Below are 22,311 nucleotides of genomic sequence, written 5' to 3'. Positions count from 1 at the left end.
TGAAAACAAATCAAAAAGAGGGTACATGTAAAACAGAAGCACAAATATAAACCACCATGAGGAAGAGAAAGAGAGAGAAACTGAGGAAAGGTATTGAAGTGGTTTAATGATAAATGAATATATTTTCTCTACCATAGAGATGGAGTGGGTAAGTTAAAATGTATTTTTTTTACTTCCAAAAAAATAGATTAGTAGTCTTTACTGTAAACGATAGATAACGTAACGTACTGTAATATAAAATATATGTATGTTATTAAAAAAAAAAAAAAAAAAAAATTAACAATGAACTAAAAATAATGGAGAGATTATGAAGAGAGTAGATTTAATAGAATAAAGCTTATACTTAACAGTATATAGGTTTACTACTACTCTTGTTGAAAATTAATGACAAAAAGTCTTCTGATAAAATATAAGTTAATTAAATTGAAAATGCATTAAAAAAAGGTAATGCTGTATAATTTATTGAGATCATTTTTTTTTTATTTTACGTACGAAAAAAGTGAATTTATTTTTAATCAGATTAAACGAGAAGTGTTATTAACAGTTTTATATTGTAAGCGTAATAATATTTTGAAGAGATGAACTTCGTAGAAATAATCAGAAATTTGTAATTAAAAAAAAAAAAAAAAATTAATATTTAATATTGATTGTTATTTAAAAATGTTACACACGCACGCACACACAGGGAGAAAAAGACATACACATACAAAATAAATAGAGATGTCTTTATACTAACTTATAAAAGTCATTTACAAAACATGATGGTTGAAATTCGAATGGTGAATTTCATGAAGAAGACATCAAGTGGATCTAGAATACTACAACTGTTCAAAAAGCCCTCCACCTAACAAAAGAAAAAATCTGATGTGGATACCACGTGATTTCCTTGTACGCCCATTAAGTTAAACAGATATATTTTTTTAACATGAAATTTACACAAAATTTTATTTCATAAATAACTTCTGATATTTTTCCATAATTTTTTTTTTATTGGTATTGAATTATTATTTATCGTAAATTTGTTTTTACAATCAGAGGTTAATAATTATTAATTAATCAATATATTTTTAAATTAAAAAACAAAAAGAGATGGACACTGATTCGAACCGTTGTGGTTTCTCCTTATAAGATCCAAATATTTCATTAATTAAAATTTCATTTGGCTATAACTCTGGAACCAATGAAAATAAGTACCACTTATGACATATCGTTGAAAAGCTCTTAATGAGGGCTTATTACTGCCGTAAAGAAAAAGTCCAAAATCTACATTTTTGGGGATTTTGGGCTTTTTGGACACTTTTGGTTCGATTGCAATCAAAATCAGTACAAAACCAGATGTTACAGCAGTCCTAAATCCAAAATTTCAACATCCTACGGCTAATCGTATTTTAGTTATGCGAGATACATACGTACGTACTGACGTCACGCCGAAATTAGTCAAAATAGATTCAGGGATGGTTAAAATGGATATTGCCGTTGAAATCTGAGAACCGAAATTTTCGCGATCACAATACTTCCTTTACATCGTACAAGGAAGTAAAAACACAGTTTTTCCAAAAATTTTTTTTATTTTTCAACCAGGGATTATCTTGCAATTTGATGCATTTAGACCACTGATTCTAAAACGTTTTCGCTCACCGCCCTGAGAATCAAAAATTTTCTATCGCACCCAGAATGTTTAAACTTACCACCATCTGTTAAATATAATAATTGCAATTGCTGTTTTTAAGATGCACCCTTAAATACAGCAATTGCAATTACTGTTCTTAAGTTTTTGTACTAGTGTAGTAGGTATTTAATTTTAGTTTCAAATATCAGGAAAACATAATTTGTACGTTTCTTGTTTTTTTTTTTTAATCAGACCTAGATCGCCTAAACGCCGCCAATTTTCTGTAGGCCTTCTACAGCTCCCCGAAGGCCAACTTTTTAATACCCTCTGTATAATGCGATTTGTCTAAATCTACAAAAAAGTGGTTTTCTCAGCTTTGACCTTCAATCATTTTAAGTGACTCTTCATCCGGTCAGCCAATTCTTCAGGTTTTGGAAGAAGTAATCGCTGGGAGAAAGATTTTGCTAATAGAGCGCGTGTGGAGCCCAACGAAGCGTAGGTATGAAAACCTGTAGTCGTGACCTTTCGTGTAAATGGAACCATTTTATTTTTTGCTCCAACCGAAGAAATTCAGCGGTATCGCGTGAAATAAGTTTAAGTACGCTTGAGAAGTGTTCAGTCGAATGCGTTTTTGGTCTATTAATAAACGCGGCACCCATCGAACGAAAGGATTTTTCATACCCAAAATATCGCATAAAATGTAGTAGACACGATCTTTCGAGATCTTTGCAATGATAGAAAGTTCGCGTCTTTCAGTCGGTGAAAATTTAATAAGCTATTATGAACTTTTTTAACGACTTTGTCGGTAGTAGCAGTTTTTGGGAGTCCCAACCTTCATCTTGAATGGATTTAAATTTAGCAGGTATTAAAGTTATGGCCCTTTTTTTATAAAGCAGTAAATGTTTTTTGATTAGTAATAAGTATGCTGGGAATTAACAAAGTACGGGAATCGTTGGATAACTCTTCAAAAGTTGAACATGGTGAAATGGAATTTTAGTAAATACTCCTATCTTAAAATTACCTTTATTTTCGTTATGAGATCACCACATTCCAGCAACCCTAATTACCTTATTTTACATAAAAAAGGCAGGATTATGAGATAACATTTTAAAGAATATTGAGAGGCAAATATTTTTTATATATATATTTTTTTAATATAACAAATATTTTTTTATAAATTTTAAGAAATTTTGAGAAAATCGTTTTAAAATCAAAAAAACTGGAGTTGAAAAGCAGAAGTGGAAATTACGACGGAGTGCCCTTTAGCACTCCATCGTAATTTCCTCTTCCAAAATTTTTCTATTTTTTTTTTACGATATATACTTGTAATATTGTTCAATATAAAAATACATTAAAAATGCTTGTATTATAAGGCATTGATACAACTATTTTGAAGAAACGAGAGTATAATTAAAAATTCATGTAATATATTTTTAATTATAATACTTCATTAAAATCATAATTAACACAGTAACAACTAACTACAGGATGAAAGTCACTAATATGCTAAAGTATGAAATTGAAAAAATCTTTCTCATACTTATGTCAGTGATGCCATAAAAATTCATATAAATAAGAATTAAAAAAAAAATCTATTAACCATAATTGAAAATTTCATAATTTTTGTATATAATTTGTATATTTGACGTTACTTAGACGTGGTTAGCGAGCGAAGTGAGCGTAGATTATATTTGGTTAAGTTATGTTGATAGATAGATGTTGATTCGTGCTGACAGGAAGAGCCGAATGAGCCAAAGTAGTATAGCTAGCAACAATAATCCTAAAAACTAAAGCGAGAGAAGTTCGAGAATGGGATGGAGCCAGATTTAGAACTCAGATGAAGATCACCCAGCAAGGAATCAGAGTTGGGTATAAAAGACCTGAGTGGGAAGGGTTGAAGGACAGCCCCGTGTGGAGCCGTCGCGCGTCTGCACTTGTGCGGATGGACGACGGTGATGAAGCACGGGAACTCTGAACCCCCTGTACGTTAAGGGCACCTTCTGGAGTTGTGCAATGCTTAACTGCAGGACCGGCCCCGGTGGGGGAGAAATGGTGAGATAATAGTTTTAGTCAGTAGGGTGCGAGTACAGGTAGGCTCTTAATAACATCTAGCCGAATCCGGTTGGATTCGGCTTATGCACCGTTATGGTGGTGCATAAATTACATTTCTATGACTCATCGATAACAAAAAAGAAAAAAAAAAGATATGTTGATAGACGTATGATTCTTCACGTACCGTTAAAAAAAAAAAAAATGAAAAATTCTGGGGGAAAATTTTGGAAGAGTTGTCGACCCTTGTTTTAAGTATGATGTAAATGTAATGTGTTGGATTAACAATAAAAGAATAGAATTATAAGAAAAACTTGGTAGAGAATTTATTTGTAAGAAAAATAATACAATCAAATTTAATAAAAATAGAATTAATTTTTTTTTATTGAAAATTAAGAACAACAATTACGCCAGCCTCCGTGGCGCGAGTGGTAGCGTCTTGGCCTTTCACTGGAGATCCCGGGTTTGAATCCCGATCAGGCATGGAATTTTCACATAAGCTACAAATTATTCATCTCATCCTCTAAAGCAATAATACCTAACGGTGGTCCAGCAGGTAAAAAAAAAAAAATAAAATAATGGTAATATTTCTTAATTGGTGAAAGAGAAAAAAGATTAGTAAATGCTTACCTTCTACTTCAAAACGTTCTACTTTTCGGTAAGAAAATTCATTTTTAAATTATTAGATTTATAATAAATGTTACATTTAAAAATATATGAATTTTTAATTATAATCTTGTTTCCCCAAAATAATTTTATCTAATAATTAAAATACAAAAATTGTTAATGAATTATGAAACTGCACAATATTACAAGTATATATTCGTATGTTAAAACAAAAAAAAAAATAAAAAATAAAACTATGAAGGTGAAATTCCGAAAGAATGCCCAAGGGTGCTTTTAAACTCCAATTTTTTGGGTTTACAAGAATTTTCTGGAAAAACACTGGAGATATAGTTTTAGAAACCATTTTTTCCTTCAATTTTTAATGTAAAATTTACATTTACAACCACTAATTTTTTTCAATAATTTGTGTCTGTCTACAGAATTTTAATGCAGCATTATTATTTAATTTTTAGAAAAGAAAATCACACACACACGCTCGCACACGCACAAGCACACACACACACAAACACAAACACACACACACACACACACACACACACACACACACACACATATATATATATATATTTTGAATACACTTTTACATTCCTGCTAACTATACTGTAAGAAGGTAAGTCAGAAACAGGGGTATGAAATTTTTTGCATTTCTTGACGTTTCATGACTCAAGACCAAATAAAATAAAAATGTGAGATAATGTACGTATGTACATGTGTTGGCATATTGAAGCTTATTAAATTTTGCCGAGATAGACCGATTTTGATGAAATTTGGGGCAAAGACTTCTGTGTATGGGGCAATTTGATGGTAAACCTTTTGCGGGTTAATATCTTTAGGAGGTGGGAATAGTTTCTTTGCGGTCGATTTTCTCAAACTTTGGAAACATAATCCCATTTTGTATTAAGCTCAGTACATGCGTTGTTGCTTATCTTACAATTTTTAAAATATTTTTGCTTCAAAATTTTCCCGTTCACCAAAAATCAAGGTTATCTTTTTATTTATTGCATATTTCTTAACTGAATTTTTTCATGTCTTCTTAGGCATAGTAGTACTGCAAGTGACCAAAAAATTAAATACTTTAAGGATAATATTGGGGGTGTTGAAGCCGATCAAATTTTAAAAATATTGATTTTTTTAAAACATTTTTTTATTTATCATTATTTTCCAGTTAAATAAGAATAAATAATCAACGCTAGGAATGTGTAACAACTTTGTTGTCAGGTTTTTTTTTTATGTAGTGGGCGATCATTTCCCTTTTTTTATTTTAATTAAAATAAGAAATTTTTATTTTAATTACTTTTTAATATAATTTTATTTTATTTAAAAAAATAATATAATGTAGTGTGACTAATTCCAATAAATCTGTTAATCCGGTTCAGTACCTTACAGGTATTATTGACCATGAGTAGACTAGATGAAACGGACAACAATATATATATATTAAGAAATCTTCCCTTCAAATAAACGGAATATAGTATTGCATTAATATGCCAAAACGTGTTTAATTATACAGAATACAGAGGAGTGTTTGTGGATTAATATAGATCGCTAAAAGATATTTCAAATTTTATTTTTTTTATTTTACCTATATTCACTGACCACTGAACTGTAACTAATTCTGTTACGGTATTATTACTATTAATTATAAAAAATAGCGCGTGTTTTATGTTATTATAATCTTTTAAAATTATTATTATACACCAATTAAGTTTTATTTTTTTTTAATGCTATATTATAATAATTATTATTATAATATTTATAATAAAAATATTTACTACACCTATTCTTCCGTAACTGTTGTTATAACTAAACTAATAATTATATTATCAATAATTTATATTGTAATTATAAACACACACATACAACCACCCACCCACACCCACACAAATATATATATATATATATTCACACACAAACGCGCGCAAAAAAGTAATAATTAAACCTGTTTAATTTTAGATTAATATCTTTTTAATATAAATTAATGTTAATATATTAAATTAGTAGAATGAATATTTATTTATTTATAATATACGCATACATAAAAAAAATACATTTATTTGTGTTACTAGAGTGCATATACAAGTAAAATTCTAAAAATTTACTCACGTGTTAATATTCATATGTCACGTGTGTCAACTTATATTGTTTTTTTTATAAAGGAATCCAGGGTAACTGGTTATTATAAAAACGTGTTATAAAATATATATATATTTTTTAAATAATTTTTTTAACCTCCGGGTTACCGTTAGGCATTGCTTCAGAGGATGAGATGAATGATTTGTAGCGTGTGTGAAAATCCTATGCCTGACCGGGATTCGAATCCGGGACCTCCGGATGAAAGGCCGAGATGTTAACACTCGCGCCAAGAAGGCCGACTTTTTATGTTGTATATTAAATATCGATATATATATAAACATATGTATCGGATATTTTAGAAAGATTCTGCCATATTTTTAAGGGGTATTTCTCTCATCAAAATAATGAAAAAAAGGTAATACAATCATTGATATTAAAACGGTTTCCTTTTGATTGATGGATAGCGAAAGATTTCGTCCGAATTTCTCCTATAAAGATCAAATAATAAGGTTAAAATCCGTTATATTCTCACAAAGCTTAACAAATTTTCTTCCAGCAGCACCATACCATTTGTTTATTAAATGAATAAATAATTGCAATAATTACTGAATTTATTATTTAAATACTGAAAACATTACTGTGTTAATTAGACAAGGTTAGCGAGCGAAGCGAGCATAGGTTAAGTTTGGTTAAATCCGTTATATGCCCACAACGCTTAAATATTTTTCTATAGACTAGATACTTTGTTAAACAATGATTTTTGATGCTGTTCTAATAATTGACTTTAGCGTAAACATTTCAAGCTATTTCGCTTGAAATTAACTTATGCTCGCTTCGCTCGTTAACCTCGACTAACAGTAATGTTTTTATTATATAAATGAATAAATAATTGCAATAATTATGAATTTATTTTTGAAATACTCAAAACATTACTGTGTTGATTAGTCAAGGTTAGCGAGCGAAGCGAGCGTAGGTTAAGTTTGGTTGAATTATATTTGTAAAATAAATAAATATAAATTGTTATAAAAATGGGGTCAAAATCCGTTTAACAAAGTATCTAGTCTACAAAAATTTAACCGTTGTGGGCATATAATGGATTCTGATCAGTAATAATGCTATTCTAAAACTCCAAGAGCCAAAATTATTGTAAAAGAAAATCGATAGGTTTAGATGCAATATTAATTTAAAAATTAAAAAAATAAAATAAATTGAAATCTAATACTATATATACAGTGATTTCCGAAAAAAAAAGTTATAATCCCCAAAAAAACTGGTGTCGAAAAGAATAATTTATTAGGTTTGTTAAATAATAACCAAATAAAACTAAGGCAAAAAAACAAAAGAAGATAATTCTGAAAAAATCCAATGAAATTAAAATTAATACAAACCGAATAAGATTTTTAAATATCTATTTTTACTGAAAAGAACACAAACACAAAAAAAAGAAGCGTGTGGTAAGACCTCAAGGACAGCCAGTCTCCGTGGCGCGAGTTGTAGCGTCTCGGCCTTTCATCCGGAGGTCCCGAGTTCGAATGCCGGTCAGGCATGACATTTTCACTGAATTTTCCACTGAAGCAGTACCTCACGCTGCTCCTGGAGGTTAAACAAAAAAAAAAGACCTAAGGTCAAAGTGAAAAATTATATGATTCTAAAACAGTAATCGGTTCTAAATTTACATAATTAATAATTTATTTATTAATTATTTTTTATTTAATACTAGTGTATCCGTGAATGCCTCGCTATTGCCAGAATGTTTACCACAGTTCAAACAAATTTCACCAATCTTACTACTATATAAATTATTAAAAAAAACGTGTAAATAAATTACCTAAAATCTCTTTTACCAGATTTAATGTCGTTGTATATATATCGACAGATATCGTCTTACCGATTGTTATTGTCTACATCGATCGTTGTCTATGTCAGTATCGACTTCCTCCGACAGTTATTATGTGATTAAATTATTATGTTAAATATTATGGAACTAAAACATGTAAACTCATCCGGGACAAATAATAAATTGTGAAATTTTCAGCGAAATCGGTTAAGTAGTTTTTGAGTTATTAGGGCATACACAAAATAAAGATTGTCTTTTACTTATATAGATAAAAATATTAAATATTTTATTTATATATCTTTATATATATATTTCTTGTGTGCGTGTGTTAGAGAGTGAACTCCTCCTAAACGGCTAGACCGATTTTTATGAAATTTTTTGTGTGTGTTCAAGGGGATTCGAGAACGGTTTAGATTCACAATTTGGTCCACAGGAAAATGTTTTTTTAATTATTTTTTTATTTATAAGTAGTTGTTGATTTTGGAATGTTTTACATTGGATCCGGCAGACTGCGCTAAACACAAATACATAAAAAACACAAAGTTATAAAAGTAAATAAAAAAATAAACAAATAAATGAAAAGCTGAAACTGCTATTAAACGTGTCTTAGCAACCGAAGACACGTGGCCGGGCGTGTTTTTTTTCGGCTCCTGAAAAGTTCTCTCAAACATGTTTTTTTTTTTTAGTGTACTTTTGTGTTTTTACCTTGAGTTATTGGTGTTGTGTCAGACATTATCCAGTTTGTACTTTTGACACGTTAAATATTAAACGTGTCTTAATATTTAACCATCGCAGTATCGAATATTCAATAATATTCTATTTTAATTTTAGTTTGTCCCGACAGTTGGTGCTGCGATCAAATTGAGAAAAATATTTCGTAATTTTGTGTTACAAAAAATCGTGTGCTAATTAAAATATTACATCAAAATGTAATTAGTGTTTGAAGAGTTTTGAAGTGTGCATAAAAAGCTATACATTTTGCTAATTTAGTGCGGAATCAAAGCGAGTATATTTCATATAATTTTTTATCAAATTTACACGTGCGTTGATTAACAACCACCCTAACCACCGCCTAAAGGGCGGATAGCCCCAGTGGTGAGGACTGGCATGCTGAGGTGTGCCAATTTCGATGAGCCACTGGGGACTCCAAGGGGTTTCTTGATACGAAAGATCAAAGAAAATACCCAATCGTCACGTCAAGACAATCATGGTATGGCGTGGCGATATATATAGATGGGCATATCAATAGACTCAAAAGAACTGACCGGTAGGCCGACCTGCCATGCCGGACATACAGCCGGTAGGTGGGAAGGCCCATTTGAGTACAACAGGCACTCCCCTGGGTGGCGCAATACCAACCAGTCGGACCGGCCCAGGGGAGAAGAGTCAAAAATAAAAAAAATAAAAAAATAAAAACCTACAAATTTATTTGTGTAGTTTACATACACAATGCATGTGTTCAGGTGAAAATTAAAAAAAAATATAATACCTTCGTTATTACAGCAAATGTGCTACAGTCTAGAGCATTTTTCTATAGTTTCTGCTACTGTTCTATATCTTAAAATTTTCTGCTGACCCCGTACACATGAATGATAGTAGTTCCACGAATAATGTGTGTGTATGTGTGTGCGCGTGTGCGTGTGTGCGCGTGTGTGTATGTGTGTGTATATATATATATATATATATATATATATGTGTGTGTGTGTGAGATAAGGAATGCACGATATTAGCTATTAAGATGAATTGAAATACGCGTATTGTAATGTTGCACTCTATAATATAAACTATACGAAAAACACAATTACATAAATTTACTTGAATTAAATTACATACACAAATACATACATAAATTTACTTACATACACAATGACTGAATTACTCTTCAATAATGTCTTTTCAGTATTAGAACGGTGATGCACTAAACATATACGCTGAAAGATAGGTAAAATAGTTATGCGAACGCTTAATTACTTATACGTACACCGATCAACAATTAAAAACGTATTTAACGTAAAACGAAACACAGCCAAGCAGAGGATCCCCACGCATAACTAACTTCCTCTTGCTCGTTTAAATTCGGCTTCCCGAATTTAACCGAATGATCGTTTAACCTTGGAACCTGACAGACCAGATTAATCCACTACACAACAAACTCTCTCGCGCTCGGCTAAAGTCGGCACACCCGAATTTATACGAATGAGCGTTTCACTTCAGAACCTACGATCAGAATTTTACAATGCCTATCAAAATATTCGCGGCGCAGCTAAAATATTTCATTTCAAAAAATTTCTGCAAATAATATTTCTCAAAATTGAAACAATAAAAATAAAATTTAGTATTTTCTTATCTTAAAAAGTTCTATATCTTATTATGAAACCTTTACTTGGGGGTGTATTGTAGGTCAATTTTGAAACTAGATACGTAAAATATTCGCATAATCCAGATTAAATTAATATACAAACAAAGCCGAATATTATAGCGTAGCAACACTTAAATAACTTTTCAACTGTTAAATATAGGAAAACAAAAACTTTTGAATTGGGCCCTTCATGAAGTTTCCCTACGTGCTTGGAGTGCGGTGGTCTTTAACAAAAAAATACATTTTTTGTATAAAAAAATTCATTATTTATACAAAAAATTACAGGAAAAGATACATTTACTAAGTTTTATATTTCTACGTTGTAACTATTCGAAAATTCAACTAACCTAAAAGCCATTATTGTTCTAGCCAAAGGGTTTCGTCCCCTGTACTCTCACTGTGTTCATTATCCTCATGCTTGTCGGAATAATTACTGATAAATAAACAATTTAATTCAGTTCAATTTATAAAAAATATGAGCGAATACGATAATTTTTTTAAGAGCAACAATTAGGTCAGCACAGGACTCGAACATTTGAGCGATCTAAAATTTTCGGGTTTCAGAGTAGTCGACCCCCATCTTAAGAGTAGTAGTTATATGTGGTTAGTCACACGAAGGACAGGTAAAAATGTATTTAAAACGTTACCAGACAAACACCACCAGGAAGAATTTTGTTTCTTAATTTTACATATATGTACGGTATATATATATATATTTTTAACCAAGTAACCGGACACAGGGGCTGTTAGTCGCGGCACATGCTTCACAAACACTAACAGGGGCAGTAGCTGTGCTGGTTGAGCCACCGCACTGTACATCGTTGCACCTTTATAGGTACTTTTATCGATAACCAAACGAGATATGAAATATAAAAACCGACCTTTTTTGTGGAAGATCTAATTTCAAATACTGAAAGTAGTTTCCGAATTCGAAGTTAAATTAATAAAGTCAAAAGTTTAAAAAATCATAGTTACAAATTAAAAAAACAGTATTAACTGTCCCGGTCCTACTAGTATACTCTTACGTTCTTACGTTTTTGTCTTACGCTCTTTTTTCATATAGAAAAACTATGTTCATACCTGAAGAAACTATGTTCAGACGTGAAGAAAAGGTGTCAGATGAATCGGTGGAATTTAGAAAAGCTTGAGGAAGAGAAGGTAAAGAAGATTTTTGAGGAGGACATCGCAAGAGGTCTGAGTAAAAAAGATAAGGTAGAAAATGTAGAAGAAGAATGGGAGAATGTTAAAAAGGAAATTCTTAAATCAGCAGAAGCAAACTTAGGCGGAATAAAGAGAACCGGTAGAAAACCTTGGGTTTCAGACGATATATTGCAGCTGATGGATGAACGTAGAAAATATAAGAATGCTAGTGATGAAGAAAGTAAAAGGAACTATCGGAAATTAAGAAATGCTATAAACAGGAAGTGCAAACTGGTGAAAGAAGAGTGGATTAAAGAAAAGTGTTCAGAAGTGGAAAGAGAAATGAACATTGGTAAAATAGACGGAGCATACAGGAAAGTTAAGGAAAATTTTGGGGTACATAAATTAAAATCTAATAATGTGTTAAACAAAGATGGTACACCAATATATAATACGAAAGGTAAAGTCGATAAATGGGTGGAATATATTGAAGAGTTATACGGAGGAAATGAATTAGAAAATGGTGTTATAGAGGAAGAAGAGGAAGTTGAGGAGGATGAAAAGGGAGAAACAATATAGATCTGAATTTAAGAGAGCATTAAAAGATTTAAATGGCAGAAAGGCTCCTGGAATAGACGGAATACCTGTAGAATTACTGCGCAGTGCAGGTGAGGAAGCGATTGATAGATTATACAAACTGGTGTGTAATATTTATGAAAATGGGGAATTTCCATCAGACTTCAAAAAAAGTGTTATAGTTATGATATCAAAGAAAGCAGGGGCAGATAAATGTGAAGAATACAGAACAATTAGTTTAACTAGTCATGCATCAAAACTCTTAACTAGAATTTTATACAGAAGAATTGAGAGGAGAGTGGAAGAAGTGTTAGGAGAAGACCGATTTGGTTTCAGGAAAAGTATAGGGACAAGGGAAGCAATTTTAGGCCTCAGATTAATAGTAGAAGGAAGATTAAAGAAAAACAAACCAACATACTTGGCGTTTATAGACCTAGAAAAGGCTTTCGATAACGTAGACTGGAATAAAATGTTCAGCATTTTAAAAAAAATTAGGGTTCAAATACAGAGATAGAAGAACAATTGCTAACATGTACAGGAACCAAACAGCAACAATAACAATTGAAGAACATAAGAAAGAAGCCCTAATAAGAAAGGGAGTCCGACAAGGATGTTCCCTATCTCCGTTACTTTTTAATCTTTACATGGAACTAGCAGTTAATGATATTAAAGAACAATTTAGATTCGGAGTAACAGTACAAGGTGAAAAGATAAAGATGCTACGATTTGCTGATGATATAGTAATTCTAGCCGAGAGTAAAAAGGATTTAGAAGAAACAATGAACGGCATAGATGAAGTCCTACGCAAGAACTATCGCATGAAAATAAACAAGAACAAAACAAAAGTAATGAAATGTAGTAGAAATAACAAAGATGGACCGCTGAATGTGAAAATAGGAGGAGAAAAGATTATGGAGGTAGAAGAATTTTGTTATTTGGGAAGTAAAATTACTAAAGATGGACGAAGCAGGAGCGATATAAAATGCCGAATAGCACAAGCTAAACGAGCCTTCAGTAAGAAATATGATTTGTTTACATCAAAAATTAATTTAAATGCCAGGAAAAGATTTTTGAAAGTGTATGTTTGGAGTGTCGCTTTATATGGAAGTGAAACTTGGACGATCGGAGTATCCGAGAAGAAAAGATTAGAAGCTTTTGAAATGCGGTGCTATAGGAGAATGTTAAAAATCAGATGGGTGGATAAAGTGACAAATGAAGAGGTATTGCGACAAATAGATGAAGAAAGAAGCATTTGGAAAAATATAGTTAAAAGAAGAGACAGACTTATAGGCCACATACAAAGGCATCCTGGAATAGTCGCTTTAATATTGGAAGGACAGGTAGAAGGGAAAAATTGTGTAGGCAGGCCACGTTTGGAGTATGTAAAACAAATTGTTGGGGATGTAGGATGTAGAGGGTATACTGAATTGAAACGACTAGCACTAGATGGGGAATCTTGGAGAGCTGCATCAAACCAGTCAAATGACTGAAGACAAAAAAAAAAAAATGTTCATACAAATTTTCAACTCAATCGATTCAAAAAAATCTTATATATACATATGTGTATAGACATGACTAGGCGTAGTAGCGATTTCAAAATTCTTTGGAAATCTGATAAACAATACGTTCAGTTGAATCGGTCGAATAGTTTTTCTATAAAAGAGTAACAGACTCACAGATACCACTAGATTTTTGTATATGTATCTCAAATATACGGGTGATTCTAAATTGCACTTCAATCTCCCGGGAGATAATTCTATAGCCAAAAATAAGAAAAAACATTCATATAAATATAGGTCAGAAAATAGTTCTTTAGCGCATTTCTACTCGCGAAATATTTAGTCCGGCTTTCTGCTTCTATCAAATTAAACCAAACTAAAATTCTTGGAATATATCAAGGGGTAAATTTCATACTTACTTATGGTTTTTGATCTAAGAAATTGAATAAAAGCGGTTCCAGACCTCTATCTCGCTTGCGTTTTAAGAAAAAATGGGGTAAAATAAGAAAATGTTGTGTTGGAAAATATACTTTTTTAGGTTTGAAGTAAAATAACATTTATAATTTACCATCGATAAATAAGTTTCTTATTAACTTTGTACAGAATTTAATCCCGAGAAAATCGATGCAAAAATAACGTCTATGAAAATTAAAAAAAGATTTGAGAAATTAAACTTTAATTAGAAACAAAACACATAAACTGAATCAGAAAAGCGATACGATTTTAAACAGAATAATTTTGATTAATGTTTAAACAACATAACGTAAATGAAAAAAAAAAAAACATAGAAAACTTATCAAAAACAGAAAAAAAAACAATTTTTAAATTAAAATCAAATGCTTTTTTTTTTTTTTCTAAAAATTATTATTAGTATCAAAATGATTACTTGATAAAGCTGCAAACATTTATATAAAAAGCAAATTGCTCGATGCGGCTGCCATTCTGTTCAACTCGGCAAATCCACGCTAGCTGGACACTTCTAATAATAACATCTTTATTATTCCGAATCATCTCCCGAGAGATTGGATTGCGATTTGGAATCATCACGTATATTCGAGGTGTGTAAAAAAGTAATGAGATTGGTAACACTGTGAGGGATCTGGCAACGCTAGGTCTATCGATCTGAGCTAGACCGGTTTGTTTATCCACATGCTCAATACGAGTTTCAACTCCGTTCAGCCAACACATTATTTTTGACAGCACCATCAGTGAAGTTGCGTTTTTATTTGTGTGTTACGAAAATGGAGCATCGGAATTTAAAGCAAAGTTTGCAATCAACTTTTGTGTTAAACTTGGGGAATCCGCGATTGCGACGTAAAAGTTGAAACAGACCTATGAGGAACATTGCTTATCAAGAGGACAAGTTTTCCGCCGGCACAAATCATTTTTGGAAGGCCGAGAACACGTTGAAGATTAACCTCGCTAAGGGAGAGCTTCAACTTCAAAATCTGACGAAAATGTTGAGCGTGTGAGGGTTCTTGTGAGATCAGACCGTCGTTTAACAATAAGGATGATGAGTGAACAGTTAAATTTGAACGCTTTCACCGTACATCAAATTTTGACAGACGATTTGGATATGTGAAAGGTTTGTGCAAAATCGGTGCCGAAAAACCTCACGATGGAACAGAAGGACAATCAAAGAAACGTGTGCCAGCGTTCTTCTTCTTGAGAGGATTGACAACGAACAAGAATTCTTCAATCGTGTGATCACAGGTGATGAATCCTGAATATTTGAGTACGATCCTGAAACAAAGCGGAAAAACGAAGAGTGGCACACTCCGTCATCTTCTCGACCGAAAAAATGTCGAATGAGCAAATCAAAGATCAAACCGTGCTGATTTGCTTTTTTGACAGTAGGGTAATCGTGCATAAAGAATTTTTTCCTCCAGGACAAACTATCAACCAAGTGTATTTGATTCGCGTGAGACCAGACATTGCAGACAAGTTGATGTTTCATCATGACAATACCCCGTGTCACACGGTCATTTCCATCAGGAAATTTTTGACCTCAAAACGCATTCTTACGGTTCCTCAACCCCCCCTATTCACCTGATTTGAGTCCTTGTGACTTTTCCTTTTCACGAAATTGAAATATGTCTTAAAAGGACGTCATTTTGGAACTTTGGAGAATATTCAAAAGACTGTGACCGACCGGTTAAAAGCCCTTCCAGTTGAAGCCTTCCAGCGCTGCTACTAGGAATGGGAACAACGACTCCGCCCTTGTGAAGCTGCCCAAGGGAACTACTTTGAAGGGGATAATATTGTTGTTTGAAAAAAATAAAAAATTTGGTAAGTAAAAAGTCAGTTTCATTATTTTTCTCACACACCTCATATATATATATATCAGAATCAGATTCCAGTTGTGGGAACAGAAATAAATAAATCTTTTTAAATTAACTTTAAATTAGTTATACGGTTATTTTTTAAAAATTAATATAAACAAGTTCACAAATGTAAAAATCTTTATAAACAGCGGAAATAACGTTTTGAAATATTACTCTTTCTTTTCCTGTTTAGCCTCCAGTAACTACCGTTTAGATAATACTTCAGAGGATGAATGAGGATGATATGTATGAGCGTGAATGAAGTGTAGTCTTGTACATTCTCAGTTCGACCATACCTGAGATGTGTGGTTAATTGAAACCCAACCACCAAAGAACACCGGTATCCACGATCTAGTATTCAAATCCGTATAAAAGTTACCTTTACTAGGACTTGAACGCTGGTACTCTCGACTTCCAAATCAGCTGATTTGGGAAGACGCGGCGTTCACCACTAGACCAACCCGGTGGGTTGAAGTATTACTCTTCCTTCTTTCCTGTTTACCCTCCGGTAACTACCGTTTAGATAATTCTTCAGAGGATGAATGAGGATGATATGTATGAGTGTGAATGAAGTGTAGTCTTGTACATTCTCAGTTCGACCATACCTGAGATGTGTGTTAATTGAAACCCAACCACCAAAGAACACCGGTATCCACGATCTAGTATTCAAATCCGTATAAAAGTTACCTTTATTAGGACTTGAACGCTGGTACTCTCGACTTCCAAATCAGCTGATTTGGGAAGACGCGGCGTTCACCACTAGACCAACCCGGTGGGTTGAAGTATTACTCTTCCTTCTTTCCTGTTTACCCTCCGGTAACTACCGTTTAGATAATTCTTCAGAGGATGAATGAGGATGATATGTATGAGTGTGAATGAAGTGTAGTCTTGTACATTCTCAGTTCGACCATACCTGAGATGTGTGTTAATTGAAACCCAACCACCAAAGAACACCGGTATCCACCATCTAGTATTCAAATCCATGTAAAAATAACTGACTTTACTAGGACTTGAACGCTGTAACTCTCGACTTCCAAATCAGCTAATTTGGGAAGACGCGGCGTTCACCACTAGACCAACCCGGTGGGTTTGAAGTATTACTCTAATTTGTTCTAATCTTACTCTAATTTGTTATTATCATAAAAATTATTCTTTGAGAAAATTTTATGTTTGGATAGAAATACGATCTGTCAAAAATAAAAATAAAAATACCAAGAGAAATTATTGTTTATATAAAGGAGTAATTAGCTAATAATAATTTTTATTTTTTTAATCATTAAATCTTTGTTTATTTTTATGAGAAATTCTATCTCATTTTATTGCCTGAGGTTGCTTCATAAAATTACAAAGTTTTCGGTTATCAAAGATCACGTAAAGATAATTATGATGACATGAATATTTACAATTAACGGTAGGTATACAATATTTCATGAACGTGAAACATGAATGACATCATCAGAAAAATTACGTAATCGTAATCATATGATTAACACCACGCTAATAGAAAAAAAGAGATTATACTATTAAAAAAAAAAAAACAAACTATTATTATTCAGTAATCGATTAATCACGTTATAGCATTAGTAAATATATAAAACGTGAACATTTATTTTTTGTATTTATTTAGTCACTGAATCACGCAAAAACTGTTAGCGGTTTTCTTTTATATATTCTAACCTACAGAAGTTTGAACATTAAATAGCTGACAAAAAAGTTATAATATTTTTCTGGCATTGATTATTTATTCTTATATTGTGAAAAAATAATAATTGTTTTAAAATATCGATATTTTTAAATTTTGATTTGCTCCTTCCTCCACTATATTGTCCCAAAATATTTTTTGGATCAATTGTATTATGCGAAGGAAAACATTAAAAAAATTAATTAAAAAATGTGGAATAAATAAAAAAATAAGTTTTTTTGATTTTTGGGAAAAAGGGAATTTTGAGGAATTTTTTTTTAAATGGTAAGATAAGCATGTACTCAGGTATTTAGCTTAATATAAAGTGGGGTTACGTTTGCAAAATTTTGAGAAAATGTTTTTATTTCGACAGAGAGGACACAGCGGAGCACACCATATTTAGGTGTGCACAATGGCATCTTTGACGGACTCAAGCAGGCACCGACAGATTAAGAGCCGAAAACCTGGTGTCCTCAGAAATGAACTGGAGGGCCTTCAACAAGTATACTATGAAGGTGTTACGTGCTAATGATGCTGAAGGGAGACGTCGTGGACTTTAGCATAGTGAAGGGCGGACAGCTCCATCCGTGAGGGCCGGTATGTTTAGGTGTGCCGAACCCAATGATCGGATGGGGACTCTGGGGCTAGGATAGGTCAGGGATAAAATTAACACCGAGATCCTGCCGTCGTGCGGGACCCGGGAAGGACATAGTCGGCCCGGTCACCTCGTGCGGCGGTTAGAGGCAGGCAATTGTTAAGACCGAGACCCGGTCTCTGCGGGTGTCCCGGGAACGACATAGTTGAGTCTGGTTATCCCCTTCCGGGGATTAGATGCAGGCAAAATAAAGATCAAAAGATCCGACCGGGGGGCCGAACTGCCGTGCCGGATTTACTACCGGTGGGCGGGGAGGCTTCCTTAGAGTAAAAGACATTTACCTGAGCTAAGCTTTACTTAATTATATGTCCGGCCCAGGGTAGTATGGTAAAAAAAAAAAAAAAAAAAAATTATAAAATTGACCCCAAAGAAACACCACCCTCACTGTCGCATACACGCGAGTCTTCACAAAAATAAAAATAAAATTACCAAAATCGGTTGAACCAGTCAAAAGTAATTAAGTTTCAAACACGCCAACACAAATTAATAAATGGGCATTATATGGGGGTAATGCACATACGTACGGATATTACACCCGACGTTTTTTGCGGTAATTGAACTTCAAACAAGTTATTATACGTCAAGAAATGTAAAAAAATCAATACCTCACTTTTTGACTACTTTCCTTCTTGCAGTATTGCTCTAGAGCTATGATATAAGGAAAGTAAAAGCAAAATCGATTACAGGAAAGAAAGTTAAATTTTTGAATTCTTCTTTATTTGTTTTTTTTTTTTTATTTGGCGCCCATTTAAAAAAATTGTAGTTTAAGAATGTGCTAAAATATCGTTTTTTAGAGCTATCTAAAGAAGGTTTTGTTATTATTACTCTTATATTTTTAAGATTTATTTTAACAAAAAAATCCAAGGAATAAAATTAATAAAAAATAAAATTTACAATAACTGTCACGGATAATTTGAATCATACGTCAGAATTTTTATGCTTTTGAGAAAAGAATTATTTACATATAATAACAAAACATTTAAAAAAATTACAAATAAAAGATAAAGCTTAAAACATTTTGTTAAAAAAAATATTTTTCCCATTTTTGACCACTTTAAAAGAAAGAATTAAATTGAATACAAATCTGAAATAATTTTCATAATGAATATTTATTACACAGTCCGGCAGAAATAACTCCTCGATTTCCCACCGCTACTGGTGAAGCGCTAATAGTACAGGGCTTGGTATCGGTACGCCATTTTGTAGTGGATGTTTTACCATTTCAGTACACCCACGGCGTGGAGTATAGAGCGTCGTGCGATTGTTGTTGAAACGTATTTTTATAATAGTGATTCTGTTACCAACACGCAACGATTATTACGTTCACACTTTCGGCTAGGTCAACACACCGCAGTACCCGATAAGAAGTAATTCAGATGTCCAATTTCATAGCCAACTTTCAAGAAGAAACCCCTAGCTTCTTCTCTCAAGAAGAAAATATTGAAGCAGTGAGACGAACAGTTACACAATCTCCACGGTATAAGAAAATTTAACACGCTGCTGCGTAATAAATTTGTGATCGGACTGTAAAAATTTTTCACGCTCACTTACTGTTTCATCCTTACAAAATAATAGACGTGTAGGAGTAAATGAACGTGATTGAATTAGCTGTACTACTTCTTGCTAGGCTATCCTGGAAAATTTTCCAGTAAACTCGATTTTTCTGTCAAGTAACGAAGCCCATTTCCATTTATCGGGTTGTGTTAACAAACAAAACTTTCGATACTGGGCAGAAAATAATCCCCTACAATTTCACGAACGCTCTCTGCACTCTGGGCGTTTACAGTTTGGTGCACGATTTCTGAATTTGGAATAATAAGGCCATACGTTTCTGAGGAAAAAAGGCAATAAATTCCGATCGTTACGAACTTTCGAACGTTATTTGAAATTGTTACGTGACTTCTTGTTATCACGATTTAATATCGCTTCTCGGGTAAGATCAAACTGTAGTACTAAGACTTAATGAACTTGGAAATCGAGCCAAAAATTTACGGTTTCAGCAACACGGGTCACTGCTCACACAACAAGACGATCAATGAATTTCCTCAGCGAAAACTTTCCCAGACGTCTTATTTCATAACGAGAGAACATTCCATGGCCTGCACAGTCACCCCATCTTGCAGCATGAGATTTTTTCTCTGGGGACATCTAAAGGCTGAAATCTAAAAAGAAACCCAGAACCCTCGATCATTTAAAAACTCTTAGTTATCAACAAATCACTGCAATACCATTGGAAATGATATGAAAAGTAATGAGGAATTTCAGGGACAGGTTAAAGAACTGAATAGACAGTGGTATCTGAACGAAATAATTTAAAAAAATTAACAAATGGTATTTGAAAATAAATGGCAAAACTGTTCTTTCAGAATATATTTAATTTTTTTAATAACTTGTTTTAATGTCTATTTTATTTACATTTTAAATCGGGTAGTTATTTCGGCCGAACTCTGAATAATAATCATAAATATTTTTAAAATCTTTAAACCGCGATTTCCCTTTCAGAAAATACACAGGTTCTTAAATAATACTTTGAGAAATACCCACTAATTTAATTACTTTTATGAACATTTTTAATTTCATTTTAAATCGATAATTAACTCTTTCTTTCTTTTTCCTGTTTAGCCTCCGGCAACTACCGTTTAGATAATTCTTCAGAGGATGAATGAGGATGATATGTATGAGTGTAAATGAAGTGTAGTCTTGTACATTCTCAGTTCGACCATTCCTGAGATGTGTGGTTAATTGAAACCCAACCACCAAAGAACACCGGTATCCACGATCTAGCATTCAAATCCGTGTAAAAATATCTGGCTTTTTACTAGGACTTGAACGCTGTAACTCTCGACTTCCAAATCAGCTGATTTGGGAAGACGCGTTAACCACTAGACCAACCCGGTGGCGATAATTAACTCTACGACCAAAGTATCTTTACGGTTAGAGAACTGCTCTTTTAGGATTAAGCTTTAAATAGAACTAAAGGACTGAAGTTTCCTTTTATTTTTTGAATGATTAATTCACAATATAAACTTCGAAGCGTGTGTATGAGAATATGAAGTGGAGATTTTGTAGATTATAAAAAATGCCATGCCTGACCGCGATTCGAACCCGGGACCACAGAATAAAGAGCCAAGATATTACTTTTCCGCCACGGAGATCGGCATGTAGTAATTAATATAGTAATTTATTTAAAGTAATAACTTTTTTGTTTTGTTTAAGAGGCCCAATTAATGTTGATTTCTCTGTAATTAGTGACGTTTACTATGAAATAATTTACATTAGTGACCAAAATTTACTTGAATAGCTTTAGTACCGTAGATATAGAAAGGACACGTCATACTGATGATCGATAGTACTTTATGAAAATTCCACTTAATGAAAAAAAACGAACAATATAATTATTGTAGGACTTTCCCGTCACGCGTCTTGTTTGTAATGCCAGGTTACACACACAACTCGATTAAAAATATTTATCACTTTATTTAAATGCGATATTTTCTTTTTATTTAATTCAATGATTCTAACTCAAGCGCGCGCGCATACCGTAATTTCATTCGTGCGTGTGTGGCGGTACTGGCGGTCACTAAATAATTTTACACTTTAAATATTATTCATTTATTTAATTCTACCGCTAACCTGTGACGTCACAATATAGCAGACGACTACAGTCGTAGTCCGGCCGCTATGTGTGATGCGAGATGTGTAAGAGAGGCCGGTTGGGTTAAGACTCCACTTTGATGGGGAACAAATTTGCGGATCCAACCAGATACTAATTGAAAAAACTGCAACAAAAATGATCCACTGTACTGCCTTCTTCAATGTTTCTTCACCCCATAAAAACGGTTTTGAAGAAACCGTTTATGGGTGTGGGTGAAATTTAGCAAA

Source organism: Lycorma delicatula, chromosome 11 (genome assembly GCF_047948215.1).
Source record: "Lycorma delicatula isolate Av1 chromosome 11, ASM4794821v1, whole genome shotgun sequence".
In the NCBI taxonomy this organism is placed as follows: domain Eukaryota; kingdom Metazoa; phylum Arthropoda; class Insecta; order Hemiptera; family Fulgoridae; genus Lycorma; species Lycorma delicatula.
This window is presented reverse-complemented; position numbering follows the sequence as displayed.